This window comes from Phascolarctos cinereus, unplaced genomic scaffold, assembly GCF_003287225.1.
Source record: "Phascolarctos cinereus isolate Bilbo 61053 unplaced genomic scaffold, phaCin_HiC Scaffold_726;HRSCAF=1367, whole genome shotgun sequence".
Classification (NCBI taxonomy): Eukaryota; Metazoa; Chordata; class Mammalia; order Diprotodontia; family Phascolarctidae; genus Phascolarctos; species Phascolarctos cinereus.
This window is the reverse complement of record NW_027556098.1, coordinates 202173683-202194705: the sequence shown is the minus strand read 5'-3', so window position 1 is coordinate 202194705 and position 21023 is coordinate 202173683.

Genomic DNA, 21023 nt, shown 5'->3' with positions numbered 1-21023 from the left:
TGAAGATAACAGTATCCAGAAAAACTTAGACCTAAGTACTTGCCAAGAGAGAAGTATTGTCTATATGTCTCAGGTGCTTATGAATTTAGATGATGTTCCTTTCAGGTACAGTTGCTTGCAAGTGGTCCATTACTACTCCACGAATGTGACATCCAATAACATCTCAGAGCACAAATAGCCAGAAGGTGTGAATTTAAATCCTGAAATTACCCACTTTAACAAGCTTGCTTCCCTTTTTATACCTCATAATAAAATATTTTCAAAATAAACCAAAGAAAAAAATCATAGATTCTTGTTGGCCAATTGTTTACAAATACATTTATCATCATAACCAATTTTAGAAGATAAAGCCATATTTAAATATGCAATATATATGACAGACAGAGATCATGCTAGAATTAGTAGGCTGCATGATCCACATGGTGAATAACCTGCTCTAATCATAACTCTTAAAGTACATATAGAACATGGTCTATAGTTGTAGAAAGAATGGAAAAAGATGCAGTCAAAAGACTTGAATTCCAGCCATTATCAAATAAATACTGTTGAAAGAGTGATTTAACTTCCCTGGACCTCATTTTTCTCATAGATAAAAGTAACATAAAAGTACTTGCACTACCTTTTTCACAGGGTTGATATAAATAAAGGACTTTGGATATTTAAAAGTGCTATGTAAATGTGTTATCATGGTATGGGGAGAAAACAAATTTTATTATTATTTTTATTATACTATTGTCCATTACTACATTGGGTGGATAATAGACAATACAACAAAAAAATCTCTTATTTAGCATCTACAAATCTCTTGTACATAGAAAGTGCTTAATTTTAATTGAATTCTTTATGATATTTTGAATTTAGTGAAATTTAAAAATAAATATTTCATTATTATATTTAGTTTTGCAAATCACAATTTTTTATGAGTCATTAATGGTAATACAATTTGTTATATATGGTACAAAACTCACCAAATCAACTTGTTTCATTACAAGAATCAGTTCTGTGATCCTATCCTATAGCAGCTTTACTTAATTATGTAACATCTCTCATATTATGTATAAAATCCTTGAGGGCAACCATCATGACTTAAAGACATTTGTATAGATCACAAACTCTATCTCAATAACTTACATATACAATGTTCTTAACATATGTGTGTTTATATATTCTACATGAAGTACAAAATCATAAATTCTTGTTGGCCAAGGAATGCATTTTCAAGAGGATCCAGGTTTTTTGAATGATTGGAAATATGAAAAAAAGCCCCCCCAAAAAGCATTGCTAAATATTAAGGAAGTTCATGTATATGTATGTATGTATGTATGTATGCATGTATGTATGTATGTATGTGTATATACATATACACACCCACATGTGTATGGAATTTATATGTGCATAATGCATTGCATATGTGTATATTTTATTTCTTTATTATGTACGTATGTGCATGTATGGCAGATGGTGAGTTTCTACTCCCTTTCACTAGGTATCTTTAAGATAAGACTGAATGATCATTCATTGAGTGTATTATAAAAAGTATTCTTGTTTATTTGAATGTTGGATTATATGGCTTCAGAGATAATTTTCAGATAAGAGAAATGTCAGGACTGCATAAATTATTAAAAATATTGGTAATCAAATGAAGGGTGAGTTACCTTATTAGAAGAAGGGAAGTGGTGATAGTAAAAGCCAAAACATGAGCACATGTTTAGTAAATTACAAGATTCCTCCCCAGATTACTACATGAATGGTAAAATAGGTTTTATGAAATATATTTTGCAGGAAACCTGTCCTCCATAGTATAAGTTGCAGCTACTTTTGAATATTGATTTGCTGTGGTAGTTGACCAAATGCATATCTTTTATTTTTAATTGATTTCCTGCAGTTGGAATTTAAATTTGTTCAGATACTTTAACAGTAATTCAAGTCACAGGAGGTACCTTTAAGAATGTTCTTGAATTCTTACTATCGGAAATTTACTACTTTATTTTATATTTTAATACTTGTTGAGAAGGTAATTTGAATTTCCACTTTAACTACATTGTCAAAACCTGAAAATGTAGAATTCTGGAAAGCCAGAGACAAAACTACAGTTAATCAAAAATAAAGGTGTTGCTCAGTGGTGGAAGAGATCATAAGGTGAAAGATTGACAGGGTCCAAGATAGTTGAGTAGAGGGTGCATTCTAGCCAAACTCTCCCAATAGCCTCTTCCAAAGAACTTTAAGAAGAAATCAAATCAAAATATTGAACAGTCTGCTGTTCTTAATAAAAGGAAAGGGAGAGAGTCCCCCCCCCCCGAATTGTTAAATATATGGGGTTGGAAGTAGAGGTCTGTGAAACAAGCATGAGAGCTGACCAGGAGTGCAGGGCAGCACACACAACAGCTGTGAGCCTTCGAGGTTATAGCCTTGATATCAACAGCAACAGTAGCTGGAGCTCTCACTACCAGAGAGTAAGTGGATTGGATACCTGGTCTGAAAGTGATTACTGAGGACTGTTGGGAAGGCACTAGGCATAGGACCATGTGCCATTGGGCAACTCCGTTGTTAATTGCTCAGTTCAGAGTCACAGTTATAGGAACTGCATTTCCTGGTCACAGTTGAAGAGTGCAGAGAAGCATTAGTATTTGTGGTCCTAATGGAACAGTAGCTGTCCTTGGGTATGTACCAGAAAACAAACCACGAAAATAGTGACCATATCTTTTCCCAAATCACGCGACTTGGAAACACTAAAAACATACAGATGTCTAAAACTGGCTGTGAAAACAATTGGGCATAATAGTTTCAAGTATGAGATAGTGACCTCAACCCCCAAAGGGAATCAAAACTGAACACTAACATTAAGTTTTAAGTCAATAATTTAAAAGGCTGTGGAAAAAAAAAACAAGGCAAAATACCAGAACCATAGAAAGCAACTATGTTGATAGGAAAGCTCAAGAAAGAAACTCAGAAGATAATGAAATGAAGAAATCTATAAGCAAAAACTGAAAAAAAAAATACAGTTTGGACACAAACTAAACAAGAATTCCTAGAAAAAGCTAAAGAAAGATTTAAAAAAGCAAAAAAAAAGTCAAAGAAGAGTACTAGGAAAAAAATTGTAAAAGTAAAAAAGAAATAAGGGCAATGTAAGAAAATTATGAAAAGAAAATACAGCTTGGTAAAATGGTTAAAAAAAGAGGTACAAAACCTGACTGAAGAAAATAACACCTTAAAAAGAATAGGCCAAATGAAAAAGAGGCACAAAAGCTCACTGAAGAAAATAATTCTTCAAAAATTAGATTTGGGCAGTGGAAGCTAATGGTTCCATGAGACATCAAGAAACAATAAAATAAATTCAAAAGAATTTTAAAATAGAAAAATATTAAATATCAGAAAAATTCCAGAAATGGAAAATAGGTTGAGAAGAAATATCATATGAATTTTTGGACTATTTGAAATCTGTGATAAAAAAGATGACATCTCATTTTAAGAAATTTTAAAGGGAAACTGTCCAGATATCTTCAGACCACAGAGCACAATGAAAATGGAAAGAATCCACAGTTTCCTCTTTAAAAGTGATCCCAAAATGAAAACTAATGAATGTTGAAGCAAAATTCCAAAGTTTCCAGGTCAACGAAAAAAAAATGTTGCATGCAGCCAGAAAGAAACCATGCAAATTCCTTGGAGCCACAATCAGGATTGCAAAAGATTTAGCAGCTATCATGATACAGGAATGGAGGGCTTGGGATATGATATGTCAGAAGGAAAAGGTTAGGATTACATCCAATAATAACTTAGCCAGAAAAAACAGTATAATTCTATAGGGGAAATATTGACATTTAATGAGAGGATATCCAGCCTTTGCAGATTAAAATACTGGAGCTGAATAGAAACTGTGACACTCAAAAACAAGGTTCAAAAGAGGCAAAAATTAAAAGGGTAAACATGAGTGAAAAATCTTAAGGAACTTAAGGTTAAACTGTTTACACTATCAAATGGGAAAATGATAAATGTAACCACCAAGTGTTTTATCATTGCTAGGGTAATTAGGACATTTTTAGACGGAGGGTACGAGTGTGAGTAGATCATGTTAGTGCAATCTCAAAATAAAAATGGAAGTGTAAGAAAGATGGATGCACTGGGATAAGGGGGAAAGGAGAAGAAAAATGACAAAAAAATTATCTCACATAAAAGGGGCACACATGGAAGAATTTTACAATGAAGGGGAAACCAGGAAGAGCAGACAGCCCTTTAATCTCATGTTCATCTGAATAGGATCAATTAGTGAAGTATACATCTATATCTATAGCTTCAGTGTTAAAGCTATAGATATCCATATAATAGATAAATGTACACATATAAACACATATACGCCCATGTACACATATCTATATTTCCACAGATGAACATAGAAAGTAATATAACTCAACAGCTAATTAGGAGGAGGAGGGACTAAGAGCAGAAGGTAGATGTGAAAGTAGGAAAATAAAGGGAAGCAGTGGAGCAAAAAAGACTTTTATGGAGGGACATACAAAGGAGAGAGAGAGTAAAACAAAGAACTGACTAAAATCCATTATGCTTTAGCTATACTAAAAAAGAGTGAAGGGTAGCAATCCTGATCTCATACTAAACAAAAGAAAAACTGTGTCCAATTAACAGATCATCATAGAAACTATTTTTTTCTTAAAAATTGTACCATAAATGATATATTTTAAAAGGAAAATTTAAATGAATTATAAATGGAAATAGTGAGTAAAACTGTTCATGAGTAACCTCAATAACCCATCTCAGAAATATCTATCCATCTTTCTTCTATCTATCTATCTATCTATCTATCTATCTATCTATCTATCTGTCTGTCTGTCTGTCTGTCTGTCTGTCTGTCTATCTTTCTATCTATATTCTATCTATATCTCTGTATCAAGGAAATTGAATTGGGATAGAAATGAGCATGTCTATTAGTCAGCTGTACATTTCATCTTCACAAAGTTTGACCATATATTATGGCATTAAAAACCTCAATAACAAATTCAGAAAAGTATAAAAATTAAATTCATATTTTTAGAACATAATGAAATAAATAAAAGACCTTGAAACATAGATTAAAATTAATTAGAAATCAATCTAATACTAAAAAATGAATGGGGAAAAGAAAAATAAGAGACACCATCAATAATTTCATGGAAGATAATGACAATGAGACAACATAGTAAAATTTGTGGAATTCAATGAAAACATTATATAGGGGAAAATTTATCTCTCTTAATACTTACATCAACTAAAGAAAAAAATAAATCTATGAATGAGGCATAAAACTAAAAAAAAATTGAAAATCCTTAATTAAACATCAACATAGAAATTCTGAAAATCAAAGAAGAGATTAATAAAATTCAAATTTAAAAAAGCATTAAACTAATAAATAAAACTAGGAAGTGTTTTTATGGGAAAATAAGTAAACCATTGCTTATTGTATTTTTTAAAAAAGAAAACTAAAGTATCAGCCTCAAAAATCAAAGTATCATCAATGAAGATGAAAATAAATAAGTTATTAGGACATAGTATATAAAATTATATGACAATAAATATATGATAATATATTTCTCAAAATGTGTGACAATCTCAATAATAAATGACTATTTACAAAATTTTAAATTTCCAAGATTCTTAAGAGGAGGTAGAATAATTAAATAACCCAATCTGAAAAAAAAAGAAATTAAATAATCCATAAATCAGCTCCCTAAGGGGATAAATCTCCATAACCAGATGGATTTACAAATGAATTCTATCAAATATTTAAAGAATAATTATTTTAACAATACATACATTATTTGAAAAGAAACTTATAAAGAAAGAATCCTACCAAACTCCTACTATGAGACAAATATAATTTTGAAACCTAAACTAGAAAGAGAAAAAAAAGACAACTATAGAGCAATTTCCCTAATGAATAGTGATATAAAATTTTGAAATAAAATACTAGTATATATAATATAACAATATATCATCTAGATCATTAAAAGTGACTAGGAACAATTTATTGAAGAAATGCTGGGTTAGTACAATATTGAAAAAACTATGAGCATAAATAACCATATCAATAACAGATACAACATAAATCAAGAATATATTAATAAATGTAGGAAAAAACTTTTGATGCAATACAACACCCATTCCCAGGGGAGGAAAAACTTTTGAAAGCATAAGAATGAATAGATATTTTCTTAAAATGATAAGTAGCATGTCTCTAAAGTCAAGATCAAACATTATGTGAAAAACCAATGATTTAGAAGTCTTCCAAGTAAGATCAGATGTGTGGCAAGGATGTCCATAATCACTATTTTGTTCAATGTCATACTAGAAATACTAACCAGAGCAATGAGACAAGAAAAAAGAAAAGGAAGGAAGGGAGACTAGCAACAACAAAAAAATGTGACTTCTTCCAGATAATGTGATATCTTATTTAGAAATCACTAGAAAATCATCTAAAAATCTAGTGGAATAATTAACAACTTCAGAAAGTTTGCAACATATAAAATAAATTGACATAAATCATCAAGATTTCTAAATATTCTCCATAAAACCCAGCATGAAAGGATAGAAAAGGAAATTCCATTTAAAATAACTGCAGGCTGTGTTAAATATCTGAAAGTCTACCTGCCAAGACAGACAGAGGAACAGAATTACAAAACACTTTTCACACAAACATGTACATAATTGGAAAAATGTTAATTGCTCATGGGTAGGCTAAGCCAATATAATCTTGATCACAATTCTATCTAAAATAATTTATTAATTCAGCACCATACCAATCAAATGACAAAAAAAAATTATAAAGCTAGAAAATAACAAAAAATATTTCAGTGAAAAATACTCAAGAATGTTAAGGGATTTGATGAAAAATGTGTGGCATGGAAATATATTTTGCATTACTTCATATGGATAATCATGTCATATTGCATGACTTCTCAAGTGGTAGGTGAGGGACAGGAGAATGATAAAGAATTTGGAACTCAAATTTTTTTTTCTTTTTAAATGAATTTTAAAGGGGGGCTTCCAGGAGAAAAGATGGAGAAATAAGTAAATCACCATAACTTTCCAATATTCACCCTGAAAGGACCATAACATAGCTCTGTGAAACAAATTTTGGAATGGCAGGAGCCACAAAAATATGGGGAGAAAGATTCTTTGAGCCAAAGAAACTTGAAAGATGAGGATAGCACCATCTCACTGTGGTAAAGGAAGGGCTCAATCTAGTACTGGAAGCATCCTAGAAAAGTAGCAGGAAGCCCCACCTCAGTAAAACCATTTTAGATGCTGAATCACAGTGAGAAGGAGCAGGTAAAGACCAACACTAGGTTCCCACATGTAACTCAGCATAACCAGGAGAATGGGCAGACTCCAGCTCTGAGAACCATCATATGCTTCAATGTAGCCCCAGGCAAACAGATAGACGTCAACTTTACAGTTACCTAAGCAAAGAAGCAGCCATCAGTGGCCAGACCACAAAATACTTCAGTGTATCCCTGAGGAAACTCAGATAAACTCCACTGGGTTCAATAAGAAACAGATACTAGCACCAGAACCCCAGATCAGCACCAGTTAAACTGCCAGAACTCCACAGCCTCCACTAGCACTAGCCATATCTTATCCTACACCCTCAGCACAGCACCAGACATGAGGGTGTCCTGGGGGCCTCAGGGCAACAGCAGTTCAGCATGACGTAACCAGCCATGGTCTGCATCCCCCAACACAAGGAGCTTGTGATTATTCCCCTTCTACCCTGGAAGCAGAGCTCAAATTTAAAAGAAGGAAAAAAGCCAAAAAAGATGAGCATAAAGCAACAAAAAAGAATCTGACCATAGAAAGTTACTATGGTGACAGGGAATATCAAGACACAAACTCAGAGGAGGACAACAATGTCAAAACACCTATGGTCAAAACCCCAAAGAAAAATGGGAAGTGGTTTCAAGCTTAGAAAGAACTCATGGAAGAGCTCAAAATTTTTCAAGCTCAAAAGAAAACAAAAATTATAAAAATGTGGAAGAGGTGGAAGAAAAAAAAGAAATGTAGTGATGCAAAAGAATTATGAAAACAGTGTCAACAGCTTCAAAAAGGAAAACACCTGCTTAGAAAGTAGAATTGACCAAATCAAAAAGGAGAATAAAAAATTCACTGAAGAAAACAACTCTTGAAAAGGTACAATTAGCCAAACAGAACAAAAGAAAAGACCAAAGTTAATTGAGGAAAACAATTCCTTAAAAGTGGGAGTTGGGCAAATGGAAGATAATGACTCTATGAGATATTAAGAATCAATCAAAAAATATTCAAAAGAATGAAAAAATTGGAGAAAACATAAAATATTCATAATAAAAAAAATAGATGCAAGTGAGACAATATCAGAATCATTTGGACTACCTGAAAGCCATAAACTGAAGGAGGACCCAGACAGCATCTTTCAAGAAATTATCAAGGAAAATTGTCCTGATGTCCTGGAACCAAAGGGAAAAATAGGCATTGAAAGAATCCATTGATCACCTCAGCAAAGAGATCCAAAAATTAAGACCCCAAGGAACATCATAGCAAAATTTCAGAATTATTGAGTGGAGGAAAAACTACTACAAGTGGCCAGAAAGAAACAATTCAAATATTAAGGAGCTGCAATCAGGATTAAACAAGATGTAGCAGCTCCAACATTAAAAGATCAGAGGACACAGAACATGATATTCCAGAAAACACAGGAGCTATTACTTTCCCAGAAAATTTAAGCATAATACATCAAGGGGGAAAAATGGTTATTCAATGAAATAGAAGGATTTCAAGCTTTCCTAAGGACAAGACCAGAATTAAATTTTAAAAAATGATCTTGACTTCCACTTCTGGGAGCCAAGATGTTGGAGTGAAAAGGTAGTTGCTCTTACTCTCCCCTATCAACCTCTGAAAACCCAGAAAATATCACCCCAGAAAAAAAAAAAAACCTGGAACAGCTAACCTAGAAGAAAGACAGGGAGCAGCAGTGCAGCAGCCTAGCAAATGGATCTCCCAGTGCCTCAGCAAAAATACAGGAAGCAGCATTTAAAAAGCCCCAGGAGGATAAGTACCCTGCAGCATTCATCTGAAAAGAGTTGAAGAAAGCAACCTAAAGACCGAGCCTTGCTGATTTCAGCCCGACACCAGGGAAGCTCTCAGAACCTCCAACTGTCAAACAGGAAGAGATCCTGAAGCCCAGGTGGTAGAGCAGGCCTCAGTGAGAACCAGTGGAAACCATCTCAGAAAACAACCAGGTGCTTTGGCACTCTACAACAAAGGAATCTCCCTGTGCATTAGCAGAAAAGAGGGAGACAACACTGCAGTGGGCCCCAGGCAGTAAACACCCTGCAGCTCCCATCTAAAAGAAGCTGAAGAAGGCTAAAGGAAAGGAAAAAACAGGCAACCTAGAATTGTCTGAAGATTCCAGCCTTTCTGATTACAGCCCAACAAGAGGTAAGCTGCCAGAACCCTACAGCCTCCAATTGCCAACATAAGAGGCCCCAGCACACAAAGCCAGTGACCAAGACCTAGGCTCCCAACACAAGAAGCTCGAGTCAATGCCCTCGGTTTCCCAGTAGGAGAGCTCAGTCTCTTTAAAGGCCAGAGAATAAAGAAACACCATGACTAAAAAGAAACGTACTATAGATTCATATTATGAGAAGAGTGAAGATCAAGACAGAAATTGTGAAGAGGACAACATTGACAACAAACCCGCATCTGCAATATCAAAAGGGAATATGAACTCATCTGAAGCCCAAAAAGTCTTCTTAGAAGAGCTCAAGAAGGATTTTATTAGTCAAATGAGAGAAATAGAAAAGTCCTTAAAAATACATTTGACCAATTGGAAAAAAAGTACACTGAAGAAAACAAGTCCCTAAAAAACACAATTGGCCAATTGAAGAAAGAAGTACAAAAACTAACAGAAGAGTACACTGAAGAAAACAAGTCCAAAAAACACAATTGGTCAATTGAAGAAGGAAGTACAAAAACTAACAGAAGAAAACAATCTGTTAAAAACTAGAATTGGACAAATGGTAACTAATGTCTCTATGAGAGAGCAAGAATCAAACAGAAAAAAAAAAGGAAAAATAGATGAAAACGTAAAATACCTCATCAGTAAAACAACCGACCTGGAAAATCGATCCAGGAGAGAAAATTTAAAAATTATTGGACTACCTGAAAATCATGATGAAAAAAAGAGCCTGGACAGTATCTTTCAGGAAATCATAAAAAAACTGCCCGAAGTCCTAGAACCAGAAGGGAAAATAACCATAGAAAGAATACCGCTCACACACCTGAAAGAGATCCCAAATGACACCAAGGAATATAATAGCAAAATTCCAAAATTACCAGATGAAAGAGAAGGTGCTGCAAGCAGCCAGAAAGAAACAATTTAAATATCATGGAACCACAGTCAGGATTACACAGGACCTTGCAGCTTCTACATTAAAAGACGCAGGGCATGGAACATGATATTCTGTAAGGCAAAGGAGCTTGGAATGCAGCCAAGGATCAATTACCCAGCAAAAATGAGCATCATTTTTCAAGGGAGGAGGTGGATATTCAATGAAATAGGAGACTTCCAAACTTTCCTGATAAAAAGACCAGAGCTCAACAAAAAATTTGATCTTCAAGTACAGGACTCAAGAAGGACATAAAAAGGTAAATGGGACAGAAAGATACAATATGTTGTTAATAAGGGGGCTGTTTAAACCCTACAAGGGAATATGAACACTTGCAACCCTTGAGAACTGTATTGTTATTACACCTGTTAAAGGAGTATACATAAAGAAGGTGGATATTGATGTAATGATAAAAAAAAACTAATCAAGTGGGTTAAATGGATCCAAATAAGTGGATCAATCTGATCTTAGAAAATGTACTGAGAAAGGAGGAGGCAGACAAGGGTAAATTACATTACAGGAAAAGACACAAAATCCTATTACAGCAGAGGGAAAGAAGGGAGGGGGGTAGCATTGTTTGAACCTTACTCTCATCAGATTTGGCTCAAGAAGGGCATAACATATATCAGTTAGGTATAGAAATCTAACTTGCCCTATAGGCAGTAGGAGGGAAAAGGGGAAAGAAAAGGGAGGGGGAAGAAAAGGGAGGGGGGAAGAAGGGAGGGAAGAAAGTAAGAGTAAAGGGGAAGAAAAGGGAAAGGATAATAAAAGGGAGGGACTGAAGGAGGCATGGTCAAAAGCAAAACACTAGTGAAGGGGGAAAGGAAAAGGAGAAAGAAAAGCATAAATAGGGGGAAAAATGGAGAAAAAGACACAGATAGTAATCATAACTCTCGATAATAGAATGGAAGCAGAATGGATTAAAAACCATAATCCTACAATATGTTGTTTACAGGAAACACATTTGAAAAAGAGTGACACATACAGGGTAAAGGTAAAAGGCTGGAGCAGAATATATTATGCTCAGCTGAAGTAAAAAAAGCAGGGTAGCAATCCTGATCTCAGACAAAGCAAAAGCAAAATAGATCTAATCAAAAGAGATAAGGAAGGAAACTACATCCTGCTAAAAGGCACCATAGACAATGAAGTAATATCATTACTAAACATATATGCACCAAATGGTATAGCATCCAAATTCTTAGAGGAGAAGTTCAGGGAGTTACAGGAAGAAATAGACAGCAAAACTATACTAGTGGGGACCTGAACTCCCTCTCTGCACTAGATAAATCTAACCACAAAATAAACAAGAAAGAAGTTAAGGAGGTGAATAGAACATTAGAAAAGTTAGGTATGATAGACCTCTGGAGAAAACTGAATGGGGATAGAAAGGAATATACTTTTTTCTCAGCAGTACATGGCACATACACAAAAATGACCATGTACTAGGGCATAAAAACCTCACAATCCAATGCAGAAAGGCAGAAATATTAAATGCATCCTTTTCAGATCATGATGCAATAAAATTAATGTAATAAAGGGCCATGGAAAGATAGACTAAAAAAAATTGGAAACTAAATAATCTAATCCTAAAAAATGATTGGGTCAAACAACAAATCATAGAAACAATCAATAATTTCATTCAAGAAAATGACAATACTGAGACAACATACCAAAACCTATGGGATGCAGCAAAGCAGTTCTTAGGGGAAGTTTTATATCTCTAAATGCTTACATAAATAAAATAGAAAAAGAGGAGATAAATGAATTGGGCATACAACTAAAAAATAGAAAAAGAACAAATTAAAAATCCTCAACTAAACACCAAATTAGAAATATTGAAAACCAAAGGAAAAATTAATAAAATTGAAATTAAGAAAACTATTGAACTAATAAATAAAACTAAGAGCTGGTTTTATGAAAAAAACAATAAAATATAAACCTTTGGTTAATTTAATTAAAAAAAGAAAGAAAAAACCAAATTACTAGTATCAAGAATGAAAAGGGAAGCTACCACCAAGGAAGAGGAAATTAAAACAATAATTAGGAATTATTTTGCCCAACTATATGCCAACAAATTTGACAATCTTAGTGAAATGGATACATATTTACAAAAATATAAATTGCCCAGATTAACAGAAGAGGAAGTAAAATACTTAAATAACCCCATCTCAGAAAAAGAAATTGAACAAGCCATTGATGAACTCCCTAGGAAAAAATCTCCAGGGCCAGATGGATTTACATGAGAATTCTATCAAACATTTAAAGAACAATTAATTCCAATACTATATAGACTATTTGGGAAAATAGGTGAAGAAGGAGTCTTACCAAATTCTTTTTATGATACAAATATGGTGTTGATACCTAAACCAGGAAGAGTCAAAATAGAGAAAGAAAATTATAGACCAATTTCTCTAATGAATATAGATGCAAAAATTTTAAAAAAAATAGCAAATAGATTGCAGCAACTTATCACAAGAATAATACACTATGACCAGGTAGGATTTATACCAGGAATGCAGGGTTGGTTCAATATTAGGAAAACTATCAGCATCATTGAGCATATCAACACCAAAACCAACAGAAACCACATGATCATCTCAATAGATGCAGAAAAAGCTTTTGAAAAAAAACACCCATTCCTATTAAAAACACTAGAAAGCATAGGTATAAATGGAGTCTTCCTTAAAATAATAAATAGCATCTATCTAAAACCTTCAGCAAGCATTATATGTAATGGGGACAGGCTAGAAGCATTTCCAATAAGATCGGGGGTGAAACAAGGATGTCCATTATCACCACTGTTATTCAATATTGTACTGGAAACCTTAGCTTTAGCAATAAGAGAAGAAAAAGAAATTGAAGGCATTAGAATAGGCAAAGAAGAAACAAAGCTATCACTCTTTGCAGATGACATGATGATATACTTAGAGAATCCTAGAGAATCAAGTAAAAAACTACTTGAAATAATAAACAACTTTAGCAAAGTTGCAGGCTATAAAATAAACCCACATAAATCATTAGCATTTCTATATATTACCAACAAAGCCCAACAAAGAGATAGAAAGAGAAATCCATTTAAACTTACTGTAGACATTATAAAATATTTAGGAGTCTACCTCCCGAAACAAACCCAGGAACTCTATGAACACAATTACAAAACACTTTTCACACAAATAAAATCAGATCTAAATAATTGGAAAAATCAGTTGCTCATGGGTAGGGAGCTAATATAATAAAAATGACAATCTTACTAAGCTAATTTACTTATTCAGTGCCATACCAATCAAACTACTAAAACATTATTTTATAGAGTTAGAAAAAATAATAACAAGATTCATTTGGAAAACAAAAGGTCCAGAATATCAAAGGAAGTAATGAAAAGAAATTCAAGGGAAGGTGGCCTAGCAATTCCAGACTTTAAATTGTATTATAAAGCAACAATCATCAAAACTGCTTGGTACTGGCTAAGAAATAGAGAGGAGGATCAGTGGAATAGGTTAAACATGCAAGACACAGTAGTCAATGACTATAGTAATCTATTATTTGATAAACCCAAAGACCCCAGCTTCTGGGATAAGAACCACTCTTTGAAAAAAACTGCTGGGAAAACTGGAAAAGAGTATGGCAGAAACTAGGCATAGACCCAAATCTCACACCATATACCAAAATAAAGTCAAAATGGGTTCATGACTTAGATATAAAGGCTGATACTATAAGTAAACTGGGAGAACAAGGAATAGTTTACCTATCAGATCTATGGAGAACAGAAGAATTCATGACAAAACAGGAGATAGAGAACATTGCAAAAAATTGTTTTTGCACAAACAAAGCCAATGCAACTAAGATTAGAAGGAAGGTAGAAAATTGGGAAAGAATTTTTACAAGCAGTCTCTCTGATAAGGGCCTCATTTCTAAAATATATGGAATATTAAGACAAATTTATTAAAACACAAGCCATTCCCCAATTGATAAATGGTCAAAGGATATGAACAGACAGTTCTCAGATGAAGAAATTAAAGCCATCTATAGTCATATGAAAAAATGCTCTAAATCATTGTTGATTAGAGAAATGCAAATCAAAACAACTCTGAGGTACCACATCACACCTATCAGATTGGCCAACATGACAAAACAGGAAAAATAAATGTTGGAGAGATGTGGGAAAATTGGAACATAATAATGTTGTTGGTGGAGTTGTGAAATGATCCAACCATTTTGCAGAACAATTTGGAACTATGCCCAAAGGGATATAAAAATGTGCATACCCTTTGACCCATCAACAGCACTTCTAGGGCAATATCCCAAAGATATCATACAAATGGGAAAAGGACCCACATGTACAAAAATAGTTATAGGAGCTCTTTTTGTGATGGCAAAGAATTGGAAATTGAGAGGATGCCCATCAATTGGGGAATGGCTGAGCAAGTTGTGGTATATGAATATAATGGAATAATATTGTGCTATAAGAAATGATGAACAGGTTGACCTGAGAAAAACCTGGAAAGACTTGTATGGTCTGATGCTGAGTGAAGTGAGCAGAACCAAGAGAACATTGTACACAATAACAGCCATGCTGTGTGATGACTAATATTGATAAACTTAACCCTTCTCAGGAATAGAAGGATCTAAGACATCCCCAGAGGCCTCGTGATGGAAAATGCTGTCTACATCCAAAGAAAGAACTATGGAAGCAGAATCACTATCATCTTTTTTGTCTTCTGTTGAGTGTTGTTTCCTCTTTCTAATGGTTCATCCTACTGGCTTTAATTTTTACCTACAACTTTACTAATGTGAAAATATGTTTAATAGGAATATAAATGTATAGCTTATTTGAGATTGTGAGCCATCTTGGGGAGGTGGTGGGGAGGAAGGGGGAGAAAAATTTTAAGCTCAAAAACATATGGAAGTGATTGTTGATAAATCAAAATAAATTAAAAAAATTTTTAAAAAATGATCTCCAATATCAAGGCACAAGAGAAGCATAAAGTGGTAAATGAGGAAAATAAAATAAAAGGGATTCTATAGAGCTAAAGTGTCTACATCACTACATGGGAAGATAATTATAATTCTTAAAAAAATATTGTATCACTAATAGTATAGTTAGAAGGGATATACATAAACAGAGGGTATGGGCATAAGGTAATTTGAGGGAATGACATAAAAATTAAGTGATAAAGAGAAGTACACTGAGTACAGAAGGAAGGGGAGGTAAAATGAGGTAAATTAGTTCACATGAACAGCTGTGAAAGGCCTATTACAGCAGAGGGGAAGATGGGAGGCTGAGCAATGGCATGTCTTTAACTTTACTCTCATTGGTATTGGCTCAAAGAGAGAATAATGTCCACAATCATTTGAACATACAAATCTATCTTAACTTACAAGGAAGTAAGATGGAAGGAGATTAAGTGAAGTGGGGGTAGGACTAACAGAAAATAGGGCAGGTTGGAGAAGGCAGAATATAAAAGAAAAACAGTGGTGAGGGGGGCAAGGGTGAAAAGAGAGAGAGGACAAAAAAAGGAAAAATAGGATAAAGGAAAATACACAATAATCATAGCTATGAATTAGAATGGGATGAACTCTCCCATCAAACAGAAGCAGATAGCCAAGTGGATAAAAAACCAGAACCCTACAATATTTGTTTCCAAAAACAAAACACACACACACACACACACACACACACACACACACACACAAGAACCAGAGAGACACAGGCAGAGTGAAGGTAAGGGGCTGGAGCAGAATTCTTCAACTGAATTAAAAAAGAAAAGAAAAAAGAAGGGTAGCAATCCTGATATCAAACAAAGTAAAAACAATATTAGACCTAATTAATAGAGATATGAAAGAAGCTAAATGTTGTTAAAAGGTACCGTAGACAGTGAAGCAATATTGATATTAAACATATATGTGCCAAATGGTATGACATCCAAATTCTTCAAGAAAATCCTAAGTCTGTTTTAGGAAGAAATTGATAGCAAAACTATACTAGTAAGGGACCTCAACTGTCCACTTTCAGAACATGATAAATCCAATAAAAAAAAAATAAACAAGAAATAAACTAAGGAGGTAAATACAATATTAGAAAAGAAAAGCTACAACAGACCTTGGAAGAAAAATGAATGGAACAGAAAAGAATATTTCTTTTTCTCAGCATCACATGGCACACACCCAAAAATTAACCATGTATTAGAGAAAAAACTCTCAAAATCAAATATAGAAAGGCAGAAATATTTAATGTATTCTTTTCAGGATAAATGCAATAAAAATCGCATGAAGTAAACAGTAGTCAAAAGATAGATGAAAAGTTAAATGGAAATTAAATGATTTTGTCTTAAAAATAAGTGGTTCAAAGAACAAATCATAGAAATAATCAATAATTTCAGTAAATAGAATGACAACAATGAAACAACATACCAGATTTTGTGGTATGCAGCTAAAATAGTACTTAGGGCAAAATTTATTTCTCTAAATTCTTACATAAACAAAATAGAAAAAGAACAGATCATTAATAATCCAATTAATGGAAAGAAAAACAGAAAAAAAATTAGAAATCCCCAAATGAATACCAAATTTGAAATCTTGAAAATCAAAGATGAGACTAATAAAATTGAAAGTAGAAAATAAACAAATAACTACTGATCTAAAAAAAACAATTGTAAGAGTTAATTCAATGAAAAAAAATTGAAAAGCCATTGGTTAATCTGATTTAAAAAAAAAAGAACGAAGAAAATCTAACACCCGGTATAAAAAATGAAGAGAGTGGAATCATCACCAATGAAAAAAAAATTAAGCAATCATTAGAAAACGTTTTGCCCAATTATATGCCAATATATCTAACAATCTGAGCAAAATCTCTGAATATTTGCAAAAACAAAAATAATTCAGATTAACAAATGAGAAATTATAATGCCTAAATAACCCCATCTCAGACAAAGAAATTGGACAAGCCATTAATGAACTCCCTAGGAAAATATCCACAGCACCATATGTCTTCACAAGTGAATGTTACCAAACGTTAAGAGAACAATGAATTCTAATGCCATATAAACTATTTGAAAAAGTAGGAGGAGTCCTACCATACTTCTTTTACAACAAAAATGTGGTGCTGATACCTAAACCAGGAAGACCTAAAACAGAGGAAACGTTAGACTAATTTCCCTAATGAATATTGATGCAGAATTTTTGAACTAAATGCTATCAAGGTGATAACAGTGATCTGTCATGAAGATTATACACAATGACCAGGTGGGATTTGTACCAGGAATCTAGGGTTGATTCAATATAAGGAAAACTATCAATGTAATGACCACATTAATGAAAAAAAAAACAAAAGAAATCATACGAATATCTCAATAGATGCTCGAAAAGCTTTTTGACAAAACACAGTACCTATACCTATTAAAAACAGTAGCGAACATAGGAATAAAGGCAGTGTTCTTTAAAATAATAACCAGTATTGGGGCAGCTAGGTCGTGCAGTGGATAGAGCACCAGCCCTGGATTCAGAAGGACCTGAGTTCAAATCTGGCCTCAGACACATAAGACTTACTAGCTGTGTGACTCTGGGCAAGTCACTTAACCCCAACTGCCTCACCCGAAAAAAAATAATAACAACCAGTATCTATCTAAAACCATCATCAAGCATTATTTGTAATAGGGATAAGCTAGGAGCCTTCCCAATAAGATCAGGGGTGAAGCAAGGATGCCCACTATCACCACTATTATTTAAAATAGTACTGTAAATGTTACCTATAGAAATGAGAAGGTAAAAATATTGAAGGAATTGGTCTCTTCAATGAGGAAACAAAACTATTTCACTTCACAGATGATATGAAGTTATACTTAGAGAACCCTAGAGATCAACTAAAAAGCTACTTAAAATAATTAATAACTTTAGTAATGTTGCAGGATATAAGATAAAGGCACATAAATTATCAGTATTTCTTTATATGAACAACAAGGCCCAGCAAGAGATAGAAAGAGAAATTCCAATTAAAATGACTGCAAACAATAGAAAATAATGGGGAATCTACCTGACAAGACAAACCCAGGAACTATCTAAAAAACAATTGTAAAACACTTTTCACACAAATAAAGTCATATCAAAACAATTGGAAAAACATCAATTACTGATGGGTAGCCTGAGCCAATATAATAAAAATGAAAATTCTGCATAAACTAATTTACTTATTCAATGTTATATCAATCAAACTCCCAAAATTATTTATTAGAGCTAAAAAAAAAGATTCATTTGAAAAGCAAAAAGTCAAGAATATCAAAGGAATTAATGGAAAAAAAATACAAAGGAAGGTGGCCTAGCTGTATTGTAAAACAGTAATCATCAAAACTCTCTGGCACAGGCTATAAAATAGAGTAGTGATCAGTGGAATAAATTATGTACACAAGACACAGTAGTCAATGACCATAGTAACCTAGTGTTTGAAAATCCCAAAGTCTTTGGGATAAGAATTCACTATTTGACAAACAAAAAACTGCTGGGAAAACTGGAAAACAATAGGACACAAACTAGCTATAGACCAACATCTTACGCTACATACCTAGATAACATCAAAGTAGGTCCATGATTTAGACATAAAGGGTGACATCACATGCAAATTAGAAGAATAAAGAGTAATTTACCTCTCGGATATATGGGAAAGACCAACAAAGAGACAGAGAACATTACAAAATGTAAAATACACAATTTTTATTGTATTAAAGTGAAAAGCTTTTGCACAAATGAAACCAATGTAACCAAGATTAGAAGGAAAGCAGAAATCTGGGAAACATTCTTTATAGCCAGTGTCTGTGATAAAGGCCTCATTTCTTAAATATATAGAGAACTGAGACAAATTTATAAGAATAAAAGCTATTCTCCAGTTGATAAGTGGTCGAAGGATATGAGCAGGCAGTTTTCAGATGAAGAAATTAAAGCTAACTATAAGCATATGAAGAAGTGTTCTTAATCACTTTTAATTGGATAAATGCAAATTAAAACAACTCTGAAATACCACCTTACCCTATCAGATTGGCTAATATGAAAAAAAAAAAGAAAATGATAAATGTTGGAGAGAATGTGGGGAAATCAGGACACTAATACACTATTGGTGGAGTTGTGAACTGATCCAACCTTTCTGGAGAGCAATTTGGAACTATGTGCAAAGGGCAACCAAATTGTGCATACCCTTTATCCAGCAATACCACTACTAGGTCCATATCCCAAAGAGATTATAAAAAAAAGAATAAGACCTACATGTGCAATAATATTTATAGCAGTCCTTTTCCTGGTGGCAAAATATTGGGAATTGAGAGGATGCCCATCAATTGGAGAATGACTGAACAAGCTGTGGTTTATGCATGTAAAGGAACACTATTGTGTGAGATGAAGTGATGAATAGACAGGTTTCAGAAAAACCTGGAAAGACTTGTATGAACTCATACAAAGTGAAATGAGCAGAACCAGGAAAACATGCACACAATATCAGCAACATTGTGTGATAATCAACTGAATGACTTAGTTCTTCTCAGCAGCACAATGACCCAAGACAAGTACAAAGAACTGAGGAAGGAAGACTATCCACTCCAAGATAAAGAACTACTGGTCTCTGAACCCAGATTGAAGCATATTTTTTTCACTTACTTTATTCTTTTTTGTGTTTTTTTTTCTTTTCACGTTTCTTTTTTCACAACTATGACTAATATTGATTTTCTTTTCATGGTAGCACTTTTATAACCTATACAAATTACCTACCATTTTGGGAAGAGGCAAAAGGAGGGATGAAGGAGAAACATTTGAAACTCAAAATGTTGTTTAGATGAATGCTAAAAATTTTCTTGACCTAAAATTGGGAAAAATAAAATAGTATTAAAACTAAAATCATACTTGCTTTTAATCCTAAAAAATGAAAACAAAATGAATTTTACGTAATTTTTAATTGATGAAAAAAGAAACAGAATTAGGAAGGTTTCAAATGTTTTTTCCCCCCAAGGATACTGATCTTGTGACTTAATTAACATGGCTCAAGCTTGATATTCTATCTGCTTGACCTTTTGCTACACAACCAGAATCATACAATTTCTCATAAGACATCTATAAAATAGGGGACTACATATAAACATAGAGGAAAAACCACCCAAATAAATGAACTCCTTGTGAGAGTCATATCACATTTTGTTATTTTTATTTCCCTCCTATCAATGCATTCAGCTACAAAGTAAAAGATAAATTTTAGGAGTATTGACTCAATTCTGCATGGCTTTCATTTGATACTTACAGGCAGTTCCAAAATAGGAAATGGGATAAAGCCTTAATAGAAATATTAACAAAAGTTCAACCACTTTGTCTTGCAGACATTTGTTACATTCTATTACACATCTACATGAATTAATTCAGAGTCTGAATGAGTACATTTGGCTCCTTGGAAATTATTCATACACCGAGAAAATCTGGCTAATTAAAAAAATTAATAAAATTGGAAAAAATGTAAATTTGTCACATTATTAAGAAGGACTACTATTTAAAACATAATAATATCCTTTAGATATCAGTACTTCACTTGGACAAGTACTTTCAATATGAAAATTAGATTTATGGATCAAGAATAAAATGATCAAAACT